The following is a 19,782-nucleotide window of genomic DNA, read 5'->3' as shown; positions in this document are numbered from 1 at the left end:
CAAAAATCCTCAACAAAATACTGGCAAACTAAAATCCAATAATGCATTAGAATGATAATATACCATGGTCAAGTGGGATTTATCCCAATGACGTAGGGATTTTTCCATATTTGCAGATCAGTCAGTGTAATACACCACATTAAACTGAAGAGTAAAAAGCTTATGCTCATCTCAATAGATGCAGAAAAAGCTTCAGATGAAATCCAGCATTCATTTATGTTAAAAAAAAAAAAACAGCTCTCCAAAAACAGGCATTGAGGAACATATCTCAACATGAATCAGGCCATATCTGACAAATCCACAGTTAACATTATACTTAATGGTAAAAAGCTGAAACCATTTCCTCTAAGATCAGGAACATTTGAAACTGAGGATGCCCAGTCTCACCATTCTTATCCAACATAGTTTGAAGTCCTACCCATAGCAGTCAGAAGAAAAAGAAAAGGAATAGAAAGTGGAAAGGAAGAAGTGAAACTGTCACTGTTTTCAAGTGACATAATACTATACACAGAATATCCTAAAAAACACCACCAGAAAATTACTAGAGTTTATCAACGAATTCAGTAAAGTTGTAAGATATAAAATTAATACATAGAAATCTGTTGCATTTCTGTACACTAACAATGAAATAGCAGAAAGAAAAATTCAGGAAATGATCCCATACCCACTCCAGTATTCTTGGGCTTCCCTTGTAACTTGGTAAAGAGTCTGCCTGCAATGTGGGAGACCTGGGTTCAATCCTTGGGTTGGGGAGATCCCCTGGAGAAGGAAAACACTACCCACTCCAGTATTCTGGCCTGGAGAATTCCATGGACTGTATAGTCCATGGGCTTGCAAAGAGTCAGACATGACTGAGCGACTTTCACTTTCAGCATTGTATCAAAGAGAATAAAATACCTAGGTATAAACCTCCTTGAGGAGGCAGAAGACCTGCACTTGGAAAACTGTGAGATATTGGTGAAAGAAATTGAAGACAACATAAAGAGATGGAAACATATATTGTATTCTGGAATTGGAATGACTGATATTGTTAAAATGATCATACCACCCAAGGCAATCTATAGTTACAATGCAATCCGTATCAAAATACTGATGGTGTTTTTCACAGAACTAAAACAAATAATTTTAAAAATTGTATGGAAACACAAAAGAACCTAACTAGCCAAAACAATCTTGAGAAAGACGAATGGAGCCAGTGGAATCAGTCTCCCTGACTTCAGACTATACTACAAAGCTATGGTAACCAAAACAATAGGAACTGGCACAAAAACAGACTTATAGATCAATGAAACAAGATGGAAAGCCCAGAAATAAACCCATGCACATATGGTCAAAGGAGGCGAGAATATACAGTGGAGAAGACAGTCTTTTCAGTAAATGATGCTGGGAATATTGGACAGCTACATGTAGAAGAATGAAATTAGAACATTCTTTAATATCATATACAAAAATAAACTTAAAATAGATTAATGACTTAAATGCAAGGCTGGATGTTATTAAATTTCTAGAGGAAAGCATAGGCAGAACATTCTTTGACATAAATTGCAACAATATTTTTTTGGATTCATCTCCTAAAGTAAAGGAAACAAAAGTAAGTAAATAGGATCTAATTAAGATTAAAAGCTTTTGCACAGCAAGGGAAACCATCAACAAAATGAAAAGACAACCTACTGAATGGGCGAAAGTATAAACAGCTCATAAAATTTAACATCATAAAGGCAACCTGTTTTAAAAATGGGCAGAAGAATTAAATAGCCAAAGTGGAAATACAGATGGCCAACAGGCACATGAAAAGATGCTCAACATCATTAATCATCAGGAAATGCAAATAAAAACCATAATGTGATATCAGGACACATTCTGAGTATGCGTGTCTTTTTACTGTGATGCAAGTCCAATGATATTATGTAACTCTCAAAAATCATAGGTTTGTCAGAATGACTGTTATTGAAAAGACACAAATAATATGTGTTGGGGAGGGTGTGGAGGAGAAGGAACCCTTCTACACTGTTGGTGGGAATGTTAATTGGTACAGCCACTGTGAAAACAGTATGGAGTTTTCTCAAAGAACTAAAGATAGAATTTCCATATGACTCAGCAGTTCCACTCTTAAGTTATATATATGAAAAAGACAAAAACACTATTTCAAAAAGATACATGCATCTCAATGTTCATAGCAGTGTTATTTATAATTACCAAGATGTAAAACAACCTAAGTGTACATCAGTAGATAAATGCATAAAGAACATGTGGTATAGATGTATATTGGAATACTGCTGCTGCTAAGTCACTTCAGTCGTGTGCGACCCCATGGACTGCAACCTACCAGGCTCCTCCGTCCATGGGATTTTCCAGGCAAGAGTACTGGAGTGGGGTGCCATTGCCTTCTCAGCCATAAAAGAGAATGAAATATTGCCATTTACAGCAACAAGGATGGACTTGGAGGATGTTATGCTAAATGAAATAAGTCGGAGAAAGATACTATAGGTTACCACTTATATGTAGAATCTAAGAAATATAGCAAATTAGCAAATATAACAAAAAAAGAAACACAGAATAAACTTGTGGTTCCCAGGGGGAGAGAGATGGGGCAATGTAGAGGTCACGAAGTGGAAGGTATTAATACATACTATTGAGTGTAAGATAGGCTCAAGGATGTATTGTACAACATGGAGAATATAGCAGATATTTTGTAATAACTATAAATGGAAAGTAGGCTTTTAAAATTATCTAAACTAAATAACAAAATAAATGTAAAAATAAGCTATAAAAAAGAGAAAAAGTAAAGAAAGGATTTAAAACAAAGACTATAAATTACCTGCAGAGGGAGCTGTGATCAGAAGCAAGTGAGTACCACCATAGATGTGGAGGCTTTGGGGATCTCTAAAGGCTTAGGTGAGGTGTGGTGTTGAAAACAGGATTGGTTGGAAGTCTGTGCTACAAGTGGTTAATTTTGCAGGTATTCCACCTTATCTTTTGTAGTCAAGTAACTTTCCTTCTTGTCCTGCAGGAGACTAGAGGTTTATCTTCTGGTAGAATTGAATTGTGAAAGCTTTCAACTGAAGGATGTGGGGCATATCAGAAAGGTGAAGATGAGATATAGGGTTGAAAGTAGACTAACTAAGGAAAATGTAGTGTGAAGTTATAAATGTGAAGTTGAGAGGTGTCACCATCTCATGTGGGTTTTCCTTTAGCCTTGTTTAAACTGCTTAGGAGAATGTATAGAGTAGGTAGATGGTTGAATTTAACCAGGCTTGAGATTTTGCCAGCTGAGGCTAGAAGATCAGAGGGATCCGGAAGGAAAACCTATGATATTTACGACAGTTACATCATATTATTGGACTTGCCTCACACGTTAAAATAGACACACATACTCAGAATTTGACTTTGAATTTAGGTATATATATATATATATATATATATATATTTTAATTTTAGCTAGTTATTAAAATTATTACTTTGGCCTCATTCTCATTTTGACTTTGGAACTTCTATCCTATACAGCCCTTACATACTTCTGGTATGATTTTATCCCTTATTTGATAGATGGAAGTTGTTTCTTAGCATCAGTAGCTCTTCTCATTTAGAGTATATAGCATGTATATATTTTTCCAAGTTCTTAGCATCAGTAGCTCTTCTCATTTAGAGTATATAGCATGTATATATTTTTCCAAGTTCTCAAGACAGGAAAATCTTTCATCAGTGATTTTCTTTCCACTTTTTAAAATTGTTCTCTGGAACCTTGAATTCCTGGCCTTTTAGAATCAGTTCAGTTCAGTCGCTCAGTCGTGTCCGACTCTTTGCAACCCCACGAATCGCAGCACGCCAGGCTTCCCTGTCTATCACCAACTCCTGGAGCTTACTTAAACTCATGTCTATCGAGTCGGTGGTGCCATTCAACCATCTCATCCTCCGTCATCCCCTTTTCCTTCCGCCTTCAATCTTCCCCAGCATCAGGGTCTTTTCCAATGAGTCAACTCTTTGCATTAGGTGGCCAAAGTATTGGAGTTGCAGCTTCAGCATCATTCCTTCCATGAATATTTAGAACTGGTTTCCTTTAGGATGAACTGGTTGGATCTCCTTGCAGTCCAAGGGACTCCTCCAAGAGTCTTCTCCAATACCACAATTCAAAAGCATCAATTCTTCAGCGCTCAGCTTTCTTAATAGTCCAACTCTCACATCCATACATGACTATTGGAAAAACCATAGCCCTGACTAGACTTTGTTGGCTAGGATCTTTGTTGGCAAAGTGATGTCTCTGCTTTTTAATATGCTGTCCAGGTTGGACATAGCTTTCCTTCCAAGGAGCAAGCGTCTTTTAATTTCATGGCTGCAGTCACCATCTGCAGTGATTTTGGAGCCCAAAAAAGTAAAATCTCTCACTGTTTCCATGTTTTCCCATCTATTTGCCATGGAGTGATCAGACCGGATGCCATGATCTTAGTTTTCTGAAAGTTGAGTTTTAAGCCAACCTTTTCACTCTCCTCTTTCACTTCCATCAAGAGGCTCTTTAGTTCTTCTTCATTTTCTGCCTTCAGGGTGGTGTTGTCATCTGCGTACTGAGGTTATTGATATTTCTCCTAGCAATCTTGATTCCAGCTTATGCTTCATCCAGTCCAACATTTCTCATGATGTACTCTGCATATAAGTTAAATAAGCAGGGTGACAATATACAGCCTTTATGCACTCCTTTCCCAATTTGGAACCAGTCTGTTCTAACTGTTGCTTCTTGACCTGAATATAGATTTCTCAGGAAGCAGGTCAGGTGGTCTGGTATTCCCATCTCTTTCAGAATTTTCCACAGTTTGTTGTGATCCACAAAGTCAAAGAATTATGCTTTGGCCTTTTTGAATACTTATCATTTTAGTAAGCACATCATTTTCACATCAGATAGTAGAATTACATTTGAAATAATGTCAGAAAAATTTCTTTTATTGCCAGATAACTTTAAAATTAAGTGCTGTTTACTAGGTCATGTCTAGGATACTCTTCTATTTTGAAACTGTTTTGATCATAGGTTAGATATTTTATACAGATAATATGAGATACTTAGTTTTATTCTGATTAGTTTCAACTGCTAATCCGTTGCTTCTAAGCAGCGGAGAGAGGCTGAAATCATAAGGGACTCCATTTGGAGGAGAAACAGTTGTTTGGCATTAAAAAATCTTAACAGAAATCTTTTGATCTCAGTTTAAAAATTCTGTATATACAGGAAAAAAATCACTAACAGAGGACTTTCTTGTGAAGCAGCAGTTTTGTTAGCTTTGGATTCGTGGAAGGCCTGTTGAAATATAAATAAATAGTGTTTTTATGAATTACCATAGTCATTGGATAGAAAGTACCTGCCTTTGATCTTTCACTTTGTATTACTCATTGAAAATAAGAAGAGTGTGGAAATTCTTAACTATTCTTTGAAACATTTAACTTTGGGCCCTTTTAGACAATATAATGTGTCTGCTGCTGCATTCCATGCTGGCCAGGTCTTTGAATCTGAAGATATAATTGCAATAGCTTTTATTTGTCTAGCTATGATAGATTGATATGAAGAAAAATGGGGCTTATTGCTTTAGCAGGTATAATGAGCAATGTGTTCTTTCTTTAGGATCAGACAGAGCACACTGAAGCAGCAGGACTGGCTGGTAGTACAGCAAGCACCATGAGTGAACACACAGAAGCCCGCTCCTTACCACGTGTGTAAAGGAAAAAGGTAAGAAATCCAGTGACCTTATTTCTCTTGAGAGCTTGAACTTGAGAAAACAAATAGCTTTATAGAAGCTAATGCTCATGAATATATATTCTAATTGCTTCATTTATGAAACTGTCTCTTATTAAATCAGGAATATTGCTTTTTTTACAAAAAAGATTTGGCTTAAGTCCAGGGAAAAAGGATGTTTTAAAATTCCTATTGAATTACATCAAAATGCTAATTTCTCTACCAGTGCTTGGCTTCTTCCTTTCAGAGTCAACTTCTACCTTGGGCATAGACAGGTAATTTCAGCATGACAAAGAGCATGGACTTGAGCAATATTATTAAGAGAAAATCTACCCAATTAATTGGTGTATCTACCCGATTAATGTTATGAATATTTCTTAGTCAATCGCACAAGTGTTAAATAGTTAAATCTTACTTTAGGATAAGGAAACAGAAATACAGATTTAATTACACTTTTTTATTTTGTATGTTTAGACGAGTTCTGAAGAGCAATCATTTCCAGCAGAAAATTGGAAGTATTTTATTAATTCTGATAGAGCAAGACTTCTTAATCATTGACATTTTTCTGACTAGGAATCTTTGTTTTCTTTCAAGTCTTATGATTATTTAATGCGTAGAACATGGTGGTGGGAAGGGAAGGTATGTGGGTGAGATTGGTTTCAGAGACTGATTATGCCATTCACTGTTGGACTGTTGTGTGCTCTGGCTGAGTGCTCTGATTTTCCATGTAAGCTTCAAGGATAGAGGCATGGGTCTGGCAGACTGAGTTCTTAAGGCACCTAGCAGTAGTACTTTCCTCACCAAAACTTCTGGACTTGGAGTTGGCTAGGTATTTCTTGTCCCCTAGCTTTCTCACATGAGTGTGAGAGAAGAGTGCTTCTGTCTGCCTTCATCTGGCAAAATCTTCTTTTTAAGGCATCTCCTCTTTAGGAGGTTTTCAACCCACTGCAAAGACCATCAATAATAATAAATAATAATTAGTCAGCAATAATAAATTATTGGAGTATTTCTTACAGTAGCCCATCCTACCCCAAATAATATACCCCTGCTCTAGTCTGATTTGGATTCCCATCTTCTTTGGCTCCATAGTACCCAGTGCATATATTAATATCAATTAGTATATATCACAGTATTTCATATTTTAAGTCTACTTATCCATCTTCTATAAAACATTGGGTACGGTTAGGTCAAGGACATTGTCTTACTGTCATTGTAACCTAATGATTAAAACAGTGTCTGATACGTAGTAGATGCTCAGGAATATTTTATGCATGAATGCACACATGTTCATTGTAATTAGTATATAGCATAGAGGAAGTAACAGTGAAGGAGACACCCGAAGAGCAATCAGATAAGTGCTGTAAAAGTTAGACCCTTAAGACAGATTCAAGACAGTGTCTAAAAGATCTCTGGTCAATAGAATAAAAAAGAAGAGATCCTCAGGAAGAAACTGTACTGAATTAAATAATCATATTCATCTTTGAGATGTACTGTTACCCTTAAACAACATGTGGGTGAGGGGGTGCTGACTCTCCGTGCATTGGAAAGTCTGCATATAACCTATAATCAACTCTATATACATTCAGTTCAGTTCAGTTCAGTCGCTCACTTGTGTCCGACTCTTTGCGACCCCATGAATTGCAGCACACCAGGCCTCCCTGTCCATCACCATCTCCCAGAGTTTACTCAAACTCATATCCAAGGAATCGGTGATGCCATCCAGCCATCTCATCCTCTGTTGTCCCCTTCTCCTCCTGCCTCTAATCCCTCCCAACATCAGAGTCTTTTCCAATGAGTCAACTCTTCGCATGAGGTGGCCAAAGTACTGGAGTTTCAGCTTTAGCATCAGTCCTTCCAAAGAACACCCAGGACTGATCTCCTTTCGAATGGACTGGTTGGATCTCCTTGCAGTCCAAGGGACTCTCAAGAGTCTTCTCCAGCACCACAGTTGAAAAGCATCAATTCTTCAGCACTCAGCTTTCTTCACAGTCCAACTCTCACATCCATACATGACCACTGGAAAAAACATAGCCTTGACTAGATGGACCTTTGTTGGCAAAGTAATGTCTCTGCTTTTCAATATGCTATCTAGGTTGGTCATAACTTTCCTTCCAAGGAGTAAGTGTCTTAATTTCCTGTCTGCAGTCATCATCTGCAGTGATTTTGGAGCCCCCCAAAATAAAGTCTGACACTGTTTCCATTGTTTCGCCATCTATTTGCCAGGAAGTGATGGGACCAGATGCCGTGATCTTAGTTTTCTGAATGTTGAGCTTTAAGCCCACTTTTTCACTCTCTTCTTTCACTTTCATCAAGAGGCTCTTTAGTTCCTCTTCACTTTCTGCCATAAGGGTGGGGTCATCTACATATCTGAGGTTATTGATCTTTCTCCCAGCAATCTTGATTCCACCTCGTGCTTCTTCCAGTCCAGCGTTTCTCATGATGTACTCTGCATATAAGTTAAATAAGCAGAGTGACAATATATAGCCTTGACGTACTCCTTTTCCTATTTGAAACCAGTCTGTTGTTCCACGTTCAGTTCTAACTGTTGCTTCCTGACCTGGATATAGGTTTCTCAAGAGGCATGTCTAGTGGTCTGGTATTCCCATCTCTTTCAGAACTTTCCACAGTTTATTGTGATCCACACAGTCAAAGGCTTTGGCATAGTCAATAAAGCAGAAATAGATGTTTTTCTGGAACTCTCTTGCTTTTTCGATGATCCAGCGGATGTTGGCAATTAGATCTCTGGTTCATCTGCCTTTTCTAAAACCAGCTTGAACATCTGGAAGTTCACAGTTCACGTATTGCTGAAGTCTGGCTTGGAGAATTTTGAGCATTACTTAACTAGCGTGTGAAATGAGTGCAATTGTGTGGTAGTTTGAGCATTCTTTGGCATTGCCTTTCTTTGGGATTGGAATGAAAACTGACCTTTTCCAGTCCTGTGGCCACTGCTGAGTTTTCCAGATTTGCTGGCATATTGAGTGCAGCACTTTCACAGCATCATCTTTCAGGATTTGAAATAGCTCCACTGGAATTCCATCACCTCCACTAGCTTTGTTCGTAGTGATGCTTTCTAAGGCCCACTTGACTTCACATTCCAGGATGTCTGGCTCTAGATGAGTCATCACACCATCGTGATTATCTTGGTCATGAAGATCTTTTTTGTACAGTTCTTCTGTGTATTCTTGCAATCTCTTCTTAATATCTTCTGCTTCTGTTAGGTCCATACCATTTCTGTCCTTTATTGAGCCCATCTTTGCATGAAATGTTCCCTTGGTATCTCTAATTTTCTTGAAGAGATCTCTAGTCTTTCCCATTCTGTTGTTTTCTTCTATTTCTTTGCATTGATCACTGAGGAAGGCTTTCTTATCTCTCCTTGCTTTTCTTTGGAACTTTGCATTCAGATGCTTATATCTTTTCTTTTCTCCTTTGCTTTTCACTTCTCTTCTTTTCACAACTATTTGTAAGGCCTCCCCCAACAGCCATTTTTCTTTTTTGCATTTCTTTTCCATGGAGATGGTCTTGATCCCTGTCTCCTGTACAATGTCGCGAACCTCCTTCCATAGTTCATCAGGCACTCTATCTATCAGATCTAGTCCCTTAAATCTATTTCTCACTTCCACTGTATAATCATAAGGAATTTGATTTAGGTCATACCTGAATGGTCTAGTGGTTTTCCCTACTTTCTTCAATTTCAGTCTGAATTTGGCAATAAGGAGTTCATGATCTGAGCCACAGTCAGCTCCTGGTCTTGTTTTTGCTGACTGTATAGAGCTTCTCCATCTTTGGCTGCAAAGAATATAATCAATCTGATTTCGGTGTTGACCATCTGGTGATGTTCACGTGTAGAGTCTTCTCTTGTGTTGTTGGAAGAGGGTGTTTGCTATGACCATTGTGTTCTCCTGGCAAACAAAACCCTATTAGTCTTTGCCCTGCTTCATTCCGTATTCCATGGCTAAATGTGCCTGTTACTCCAGGTGTTTCTTGACTTCCCACTTTTGCATTCCAGTCCCCTATAGTGAAAAGGATATGTTTTTTGGGTGTTAGTTCTAAAAGGTCTTAGAGATCTTCATAGAACCGTTCAGCTTCAGCTTCTTCAGCATTACTGGTTGGGGCATAGACTTGGATTAGTGTGATATTGAATGGTTTGCCTTGGAAACGAACAGAGATGATTTCTGTCATTTTTGAGATTGCATCCAAGTACTGCATTTCTAACTCTTTTGTTGACCATGATGGCTACTCCATTTCTTCTAAGGGATTCCTGCCCACAGTAGTAGATATAATGGTCATCTGAGTTAAATTCACCCATTCCAGTCCATTTTAGTGCACTGATTCCTAGATGTTCACTCTTGCCATCTCCTGTTTGACTACTTCCAATTTGCCTTGATTCATGGACCTAACATTCCAGGTTCGTATGCAATATTGCTGTTTACAGCATCAGACCTTGCTTCTATCACCAGTCACATCCACAGCTGGGTATTGTTTTTGCTTTGGCTCCATCCCTTCATTCTTTCTGAAGTTATTTCTCCACTGATCTCCAGTAGCATATTGGGCACCTACTGACCTGGGGAGTTCCTCTTTCAGTATTCTATCATTTTGCCTTTTCATACTGTTCTTGGAGTTCTCAAGGCAAGAATACTGAAGTGATTTGCCATTTCCTTCTCCAGTGGACCACATTCTGTCAGACCTCTCCACCATGACCTGCCCGTCTTGGGTGGCCCCAAAGGGCATGGCTTAGTTTCATTGAGTTAGACAAGGCTGTGGTCCTAGTGTGATTAGATTGACTAGTTTTCTGTGATTATGGTTTCAGTGTGTCTGCCCTCTGATGGCCTCTTGCAGCACCTACCGTCTTACTTGGGTTTCTCTTACCTTGGACATGGGGTATCTCTTCAGGGCTGCTCCAGCAAAGGACGGCCGCTGCTCCTTATCTTGGAGGAGGGGTGTCTCCTCACAGCCACCTCCTCTTGGCCCTCCTGCGCCCACACAGCCACCGCTCCTTGCTGCTGCTGCTGCTGCTGCTAAGTCACTTCAGTCGTGTCCGACTCTGTGTGACCCCATAGACGGCAGCCACCAGGCTCCCCTATCCCTGGGACTCTCCAGGCAAGAACACTGGAGTGGGTTGCCATTTCCTTCTCCAATGCAGGAAAGTGAAAAGTGAAAGTGAAGTCGCTCAGTCGTGTCCGACTCTTCGAGACCCCATGGACTGCAGCCTACCAGGCTCCTCTGTCCATGGGATTTTCCAGGCAAGAGTACTGGAGTGGGGTGCCATTGCGTTCTCCATGGACCCCTCTAAATCCTGGTAAACAGACAGTTTGGAGAATACCAAGTGGAAACTTGGAGAATTGTTGTCTGAGGCAATTCAGGTTCTCCAGAGAAGACTATGACCCAAAAGCAGTTATAAATGGCTCCGGCTGGAGTCTAACCAGACAGCAGAAGCCAGGGAGGGTAGCCTGGCCCATACCGCCCTCCCTCCTATATACATAATTCTTCCATATCTGAGGTTCCGCATCCGTGGATTCTACCAACAGTGGATCATGTATTACTATAATATTTACTATTCAAAGAATCCATATATAGATAGACCCACATGGTTCAAACCCATGTTGTTCAACAATTATTTGTACATATATGATATTTAGTGACTTTCATTTTGAATAAGAGGTGGACATAAAGGGAGATAAGATTTGAACTCTCTGAAAGGTCCATCTTATACAATGAAAAGTCTGCTCCAAGATCGCAGGTTTTCCTTGGAAAATGAAACTAAAGAGGGTTAAGACTTGGGGATGTGAGACATAAGAGAGACCAAAGGATGAAGATCCAAAGTAAAAGCAGGAGGATAAAGGGAAATCCTATATATTAAAGAGAGACCCTTCCCATCTTCTTTTCTTCTTTCAGACAGTGACTACCTGGTATTACATCTTTATACCCCCTTATAGGAGATTATATGACTCTTCTCAGGAGTCCAAAGAAAAGACCTAGTTATACTGACATTTGGAGGTCTCCCAATGAAATAGCTTTGTTCTCCCCCAGTCACCATGCAGTGGAAGCCTTCCAGCTGAGAAGCCACACATGCAGAGCTTCCAATTGGCTTTTGGTACTTCATTTGTTCAATGTGAGGCATTTTAAGGAAAGCATCCAATGTGAAAGACAGAGATCAAAACACAAAACAGGAACTTTAGAGGAAATAGTATTGGAAACAGAAGGCTTAGGAAAAAGAAAAAAGGTCAGACCAAATTGTAGGTAATTACATTAAAGAAGTAAGAAAAGAATTATATCCATGAAGTAAGATCAAGATGTCATAAAAAGCATCAGAAAAAGAAAGTACCCTGGAAATTTAAAATATAATAGTTTTAGGGCATTTAAACTAAAAAAAACAAAAACAAAAAACTATCTCAGGTTTATAGAAAATTTGCAAGTATAGTACAGAGAATTTTTTTCTTTGAACCATTTGAGAGTAAGTTGCTACCTGCATCCCCTGCCATGTTTGAAACTGTTCCTTTCAAAAAAGTATTTTGTACATAACTACAACACAGCCATCAAATTAGGGAATGAACTTTGATGCATTACCACCATCCAGTTGTCAGACCTTTCTCGTTTTGCCAGATGTGCAAATAATGTCCTTTTTGGTCAAGAGTACTGAGTTTGGGATCACATGTTTCATTTAGTTGGGAAAGCAGCCAGTGTTTCATGCAGTTTCAGTCTGGCCTCCCCACCCTGTTTTGGGAGTAAGCAAGAGTATGTGTGCTCCCCGTGTGCTTCCCACAGCCCTTCTGTTAGTACCACCAGCCCTTCCACCAGCCAAGGGGCTTGTCTTCCTGGCATCGAACCCCTGGGCTGTGGCTCCCAGTATGTGCCTTCAGTAGCTCACTGCCCAGGGAGGTTCTCCACCCGTGAAATCCCCTTCCTCTTCTGAGTCCCCTCCCAAGCACACAGTCCCCGACCTGATCACTTTTGTTCCTTTCCTACCTGATTCCACGTGGATGTTTCCTATAGCCTTGGTTGTAGAAGAGTCTTTCTGCCAGTCTCCAGTTAGTGTTCAATGAGGTGATTCCACATGGAGATGTATTTTTGATGTGTTTTTGGAGGGAGGTGAATTCCACTGTTCTCCTGCTTCACTACCTTGATCTCTCTTCAGTAAACTTTATTTTTTTAAGAGCAGTTTTAGGTTCAGAGAAAAATTGAGCAAAGTACAGGGAGTTCCCATATACCTCATGTCACCCTACCCCACCCCCCAAATCCTCTCCCAACCTCCCCTAGTGAGGACATTGCTGTGTCCTTTTTATTGCGATCTGTCAGGGAGCATGAAGTTTGTTTGTCCCATTACTGATGATGTTCATTCACTCTGATCACTCATGAAAGGTGACATCTGCCAAGATTTGCTTCAGAAGTGACTCCTTTTTTTTTGTAATTAGTATTTTTGTGGAGAGGAATTTTGAAACTATATAAACACCCCATTCCTCATTATATTTGGAATTCATTCACTTATGTTGTAAAGACTCATGGCTTTCTTTTTTTATCCAATGGTTATAATCTGTTGCTACCGTTGTTTACATTGATGTTTAGAATGTCTCTGGTTAGGTCAGTGAAATCTCCTTCAAGCTGATTTCTGTGTCCTTTGATATGTCCCCATCATTTTTGGACACTTCTGTTTTCTTTTTTGTTTAATTGAAATGTAATTCACATACCATACCATAAATTCACCCTTTTAAAATATATAGTTCAGTGGTTTCTATATATTTGCAGAGTCTTGGAGTCATCACCACTATCTAATTCCAGAACATTTTCATCACTCCAAAAAGAAATCTTGTATCTGTTAGCAGTTACTCCCATTTCCCTCCAATTCCTCCCAGCTGCTGGCAACCCACTAATTTACTTTTTGTTTCTGTGCCTATTTTGGACATTTCATATAAATGGAATCATGTAATCTGTAGGTTTTTGTGTCTGCTTCTTTCAGTTACCATGATATTTTCAAGTTTCATCTATGTTATAGCATATAGCAATACTTTATCCATTTAAATTATCATACACTATTATATTCGGTTAATATATCATACCATGTTTTATTTATCCATTTATCAATTAATAGATCTTTGGATCATATTCAACTCTTGGTGTTATGAATAATGTTGTTCTGAGCATTCACAGATAAGTTTTTGTGTGAATGCATGCCAAAGCCTTTGACTGTGTGGATCACAATAAACTGTGGAAAGTTCTGAAAGTGATGGGAATACCAGACCACCTGACCTGCCTCTTGAGAAATCTGTATGCAGGTCAGGAAGCAACAGTTAGAACTGGACATGGAACAACAGACTGGTTCCAAATAGGAAAGGAAGTACGTCAAGGCTGTATATTGTCACCCTGCTTATTTAACTCATATGAAGAGTACATCATGAGAAACGCTGGACTGAAAGAAACACAAGCTGGAATCAAGATTGCCAGGAGAAATATCAATAACCTCAGATATGCAGATGACACCACCCCTATGGCAGAAAGTGAAGAGGAACTAAAGAGCCTCTTGATGAAAGTGAAAGAAGAGAGTGAAAAAGTGGGCTTAAAGCTCAACATTCAGAAAACGAAGATCATGGCATCCGGTCCCATCACTTCATGGGAAATAGATGGGGAAACAGTGGAAACAGTGTCAGACTTTATTTTGGGGGGCTCCAAAATCACTGCAGATGGTGATTGCAGCCAGGAAATTAAGACACTTACTCCTTGGAAGGAAAGTTATGACCAACCTAGGTAGCATATTGAAAAGCAGAGACGTTACTTTGCCAACAAAGGTCCGTCTAGTCAAGGCTATGGTTTTTCCAGTGGTCATGTATGGATGTGAGAGTTGGACTGTGAAGAAAGCTGAGCGCCGAAGAATTGATGCTTTTGAACTGTGGTGCTGGAGAAGACTCTTGAGAGTCCCTTGGACTGCAAGGAGATCCAACCAGTCCATTCGAAAGGAGATCAGTCCTGAGTGTTCATTGGAAGGACTGATGCTAAAGCTGGAACTCCAATACTTTGGCCACCTCATATGAAGAGTTGACTCATTGGAAAAGACTGATGCTGGGAGGTATTGGGGGCAGGAGGAGAAGGGGACAACAGAGGATGAGATGGCTGGATGGCATCACCGACTCGATGGACATGAGTCTGAGTGAACTCCGGGAATTGGTGATGGACAGGGAGGCCTGGGGTGCTGCGATTCGCGGGGTCACAAAGAGTTGGACATGACTGAGCGACTGAACTGAACTGATGTTTTCATTTCTCTTGGAAATAAGCCTAGGAGTGGAATAGCTATGCCATGTGGTTAATTCTTTTTTACTTTTTGAGGAACTGCCAAACTGTTTTCCAAAGTTGCCACACCATTTTACTTTCTTCCCAGCTGTGTGTGAGGGTTTATGTTTCTCTCCATCCTCATCAAAGTTCTTATATTTTTTCTACTTTAGCTTAGAATCAGACATTTTCCTGTGGAGCCCTTGCTTCTTTTAGTGAATAACAATATTTATAAATCAAATCTGGTGCTAGGTATGCTCATTGCTACATGGAGTGGAGGTGGGGATCTTCTGCTTCAAGGTTCTTTGAATATATGTGTACACACACACACACTTAGATCTGTGTTTATTGCCAGAAATATGTTTATTGAATACAAAAACTGTGTTTACTTACTACTATAAGTATGCTTATTGAAATCCATGAGCTCAAACTGACAACTCGGATTCCAAACCAACACTGCAGGGTTCTTTGTATTTTTCTCTTTTTCCACATGTACATTGCAGTGTACTTTCTAGTTCTCAGTTTTCCCCTGTTTTAACCCCTTCTCCACCAGTGAGAAACCTTCTTCCTATTACCCTTTATGTCATCGCTTATCCGATGCATCCCTCTGCATGTAATCTGTGCCCTATCACTGTCTTCTCCCTTGGTCCTTCCAGTTCTGCTCAGGCTGTGACCTGCCACCCTGGACTGCCCTCTTATATCTCCTCCTCACCCTTCCTGCATGTGAAGCCATTTTACCCACTATGCTGTCTCTCTGCCAGACCATCCCCTTCATGTGGATGCCTTCCTCACCTCTCTGGGACTCTTAACAACCCACGCTGGGCTGTGCTGCACAGGCAGTTTCCTTCCTTCTTGGGGCTGTGACACATTATGCTGGGCCACCCCTACGTAAGGACATCTGCTTGCCATCTTGGGCTCTGACTCCCCCCATACACAGATGCCCTCTTCATCTGCTCCCTATTTATTGAACTGTTAATAATTTTTCCCTTTTATTTTTATTTTTTCAACCTTTTATTTTAAAGTAACTATAAATTCACAGGACATTGCAAAAATAATATAGTTTTTATGTATCCTTCATTTACAGTTTTTTTCATTTGTTACATCTTATGCAACTAGAGAAAATATAAAATCCAGGAAATTAGTATTTTATTTGTCCATTCATCGGTTGATAGATATTTTGGTTGTTTCTACCCTTTTGCTCTTATGAAAAGTGCTGCTGTGTGCATATTCATGAATGTATATAGTTCTGTCCCGTTTATCACAGGCAGATTTGTGTAACCACCATTGCAATTAAAGATACAGCATGTTTCTGTCACCACAGATATCTCCCTTGTGCTTCTCCTTTATTGTCATGTGAATTCTTCTCTCTCCACTGTCACATATTTAATGACTTCTTAAAATTAAAAACATTATTACAAGTCACAGGAAGAGAAGAGCTGAGCAAGGATAGAGATAAACCATGTTATGTTCATGAATGGGAAAACTTAGTATCATTATCAATCCTGAGGGAGGGGCAGGCTATGAATTCTAATTTCTGAAGGTTGATTTTATTGGCACTTTTTTCCATCGGGCACCATTGCTGAGTCTTGGGGCCACTTGGGGCAGTTTTTCCTTCAGCTCCTGGCTTTATGCAGAGAGCCCAGTCTGGCCCTCTGTAATGCAGAAACCTCTAGAAGTTTACAGCCAATGGTTCCCATCGTACTTTCTAGCTTTCAGATCCTGGGTCTGAAGGTTGATGTCTAGTTTTGTAACCTCCGTGACTGCTACCCTTCAGTTCTCACTCATTGCTGTGGCTTGATCGCTTATTTGTTAATGGCATATTTCTTTCTTGGTTTTGAATTTCACTGTATGAACTCTTTAAAAATAATGTGTTTTATCTAGAATTTCTGTACTCTAAGTAGAAAGGAATGTTTTCCACCACAAGCTCAGTACACTTTTTTTCCTTTTCTTTTGAAAAATTTCAAGCCTGTAGAAAAGTTGAAGGAATAGTATAATGAAGAATATACAATGAAGAACAGTACAGAAATATCCATCACCAGGTTCATTAATTTCTACCGTTTTGCCTCTTTCTTGAGCACTTTTCTCCTCTCCCCCTCACCCTTGCCACTCACTCACACTGACATTCACATATTTTTTTCCTGAATTATTTGAAAGTTAGTTGCAAATAACGTAACTTCCCCAAATAGATACAGTAGGTGTCTCCTAAGAGTAAAGACATTCTCCTACAAAATTTAAATACTTATCACATCCAGGAAAATGATTATTTATTCATTGTATCACTAATGTATAGTCCAAATTCCCCTGATTATCCCTTAAATGTCATTTTTTTGCTGTGTATTTTATATGTATATTTCCTTGATCCAGTTACTATTCATGCATAACATTTGGTTATTTCATTTCTTTAGTCTGTCTCAACTCAGAATTGAATACACTGAATTTTTTGAAGAATTCAGGACCGTTGTCTTAGAATGCCTCACATTCTACATTTGTCTAATTTTGCATGATTCAATTCATATTGAACAATTTGAGAAAGAATACCTTGTAGGTAAATGTTTTAAATTTATCGTATCACATCAGGAGATGCATATTGTCAGCTTGTTAAACTGTTGGTGATGCTAAACTTTTTCATTTGGTTAAGGGAGTGATTACTGCATCTTTTCACTGTAAATGTCCATTTTCTCCCTTGGGACTAATAAATCATCTATAGAATGGTATTTTGAGGCATTGTGAAAATTTTCTTCCCCACTGTTTACCTAAAGGTTTTAGGTATCCATTTTTGATGCTTGCCTGAATCAGTAGTTATAATTGGAGTTCAATACAATTTCTTGAATGGCTGTTTATACTGTTTGTTTATTTCACAGGTGTTTATGAAATAGGTGCCACATTAGGTTCTGTGACAGTTACGTGGTGAACACTGTCTAGGGGGTGTCTTGGGATTACAGCTCAGGGATGGAGCATTTGACTGCAGTTTAGTGGGTGCCTTGTGGTGTCTATGGTGTGGTGGGAGAGACTGACATTAATCAAATAATCACACCAATGTATATTTATAATAAGACTGTGATAATTATTATAAAGGGAAAGGTAAGGGTGCTTTGAGAGATTATAAGGAGATATCACCTTTTCTAGGGATTCAGGGAAGACTTCTTGTGAAAGTAGTATTTGAGTTAAGAACTAAAGATGTAGAGTTGGCCAAAAAGTTCCTTCAGGCTTTAAGTAAAAATAGAAGACACATTTTACATTTTCACCAGGGAATTTATTGAGTAACATATTTACTGTTTAGTTCTACTCCCCTTTGCCATTTTTTCTGGCAACTTGATAATTCCATCTTCTCAAAACTTTATCTCTTTGAGTAAAGAACTGTTCCAGGTGCCTTTTACAGTTTTCTGGGGAATTAAAATTTTTTCCATTAAGAAAGTTTTGTAAAGACTGAAATAAATAGAAATTCAAAGGTGCACTATCTGGTGAATACGGCAGGTGAATCAGGACTTCCCAGCCAAGCTGTAACAGTTTTTGCCTTGTTGTTCAGTTGCTCAGTCGTGTCCAACTCTTTGTGACCCCATGGACTGCAGCATGCCAGGATTCCCTGTCCTTCACCATCTCCCAGAGCTTGCTCAAACTCCTGCCCATTGGGTTGATGATGCCATCCAACCATCTCATCCTCTGTCATCCCCTTCTCCTCCTGCCTTCATTCTTTCCCAGCATCGGGTTCTTTTCTAATGAGTCGGCTCTTCACATCAGGTGGCCAAAGTATTGGAGCTTTAGCTTCAGCATCAGTCCTTCCAGTAAATATTCGGGATTGGTTTTCTTTAGGATTGACTGGATTGACTGGTTTGCAGTCCAAGGGACTTTCAAGAGTCTTCTCCAACACCACACTTCAAAAGCATCAGTTCTTCAGCATTCAGCCTTCTTTATGGTTCAACTTTCACATCCATACGTGACTACTGGAAAAACCATGACTCGGACTATACAGACCTTTGTTGACAAAGTGAGGTCTCTGCTTTTTAGTAATGGCTTTCTAGGTTTGTCATAGCTTTTCTCCCAAGGAACAAGTGTCCTTGCTCCTAGTTTTTGCCTAGTCATCAAAGAAACATTCACTCTTATGTTGTCCTGATGGAAGATTATGTGCTTTCTGTTGACTAATTCTGGATGTTTTTCATTGAGTGCCACTTTCATTTGGTCCAAATGGGAACAGTACTTGTTGGTTCATTGTTTGGTTTTCCAGAAGGAGTAGAAGATTCCCTTCCAATCCTACTATATACACGATATCACTTTCTATGGATGAAAACCATCTTTGGTGTGGTTAGTGGTCCCTTTCTCTTGCCCCACGATCTCTTCCATTCCATATTATTGTACGGTATTCACTTTTCATCACCCATCACAATTTGTTTTAAAACCATAACGTTTTATCTTTTAAGTAGAGAATCACACACAGAAGTACAGTCAGGAAAGTTTTCATTTACCTTATGTGGAACCCAAACATTAAAGTGATTAACATTACCAAGCTGGTGCAAATGATTTTCAAGGCTTTATTTGGATATTTTGAATATGCTGGTTTATCTCCTGTGTGGTATTAACATTTATTGTTCTCAGTTAATGCCTCATTTTGATTGACATCAACTTCAACTGATCTACCCAACCGTGGAGCACCATCCAGCGAGAAAGCTCCAGCCCGGAACTTCACCGACCACTTCTGATATGATTGATCAGTCATAGAGCCTTCTCCGTATACTGCACAAATCTTTTTTTGCATTTCAGTTGTGTTTTTATCTTTCTTGAAATAATAAAGCGTAGTATGCCAAAAATGTTACTTTTTC

General features: G+C 39.2%; 1 protein-coding gene across 4 annotated transcripts in view; it reads left to right on the top strand.

Annotated features, from left to right (window-relative positions):
* The window catches only part of ZFYVE9 (zinc finger FYVE-type containing 9), a 182,476-nt gene that overhangs the window by 63,831 nt on the left and 98,863 nt on the right, over positions 1-19,782 (top strand). For all 4 annotated transcript variants that reach the window (XM_027537254.1, XM_027537257.1, XM_027537256.1 and 1 more), the window contains exon 2: positions 5,603-5,707. The gene's annotated coding sequence lies outside the window, so the exon portion shown is untranslated. The remainder of the gene's footprint in view (positions 1-5,602; positions 5,708-19,782) is intronic.

This window comes from Bos indicus x Bos taurus, chromosome 3 (genome assembly GCF_003369695.1).
Source record: "Bos indicus x Bos taurus breed Angus x Brahman F1 hybrid chromosome 3, Bos_hybrid_MaternalHap_v2.0, whole genome shotgun sequence".
Taxonomy (NCBI): Eukaryota; Metazoa; Chordata; class Mammalia; order Artiodactyla; family Bovidae; genus Bos; species Bos indicus x Bos taurus.
The sequence above is the reverse complement of the archived record's forward strand: the minus strand, read 5'-3'. Positions and strand labels throughout refer to the sequence as shown.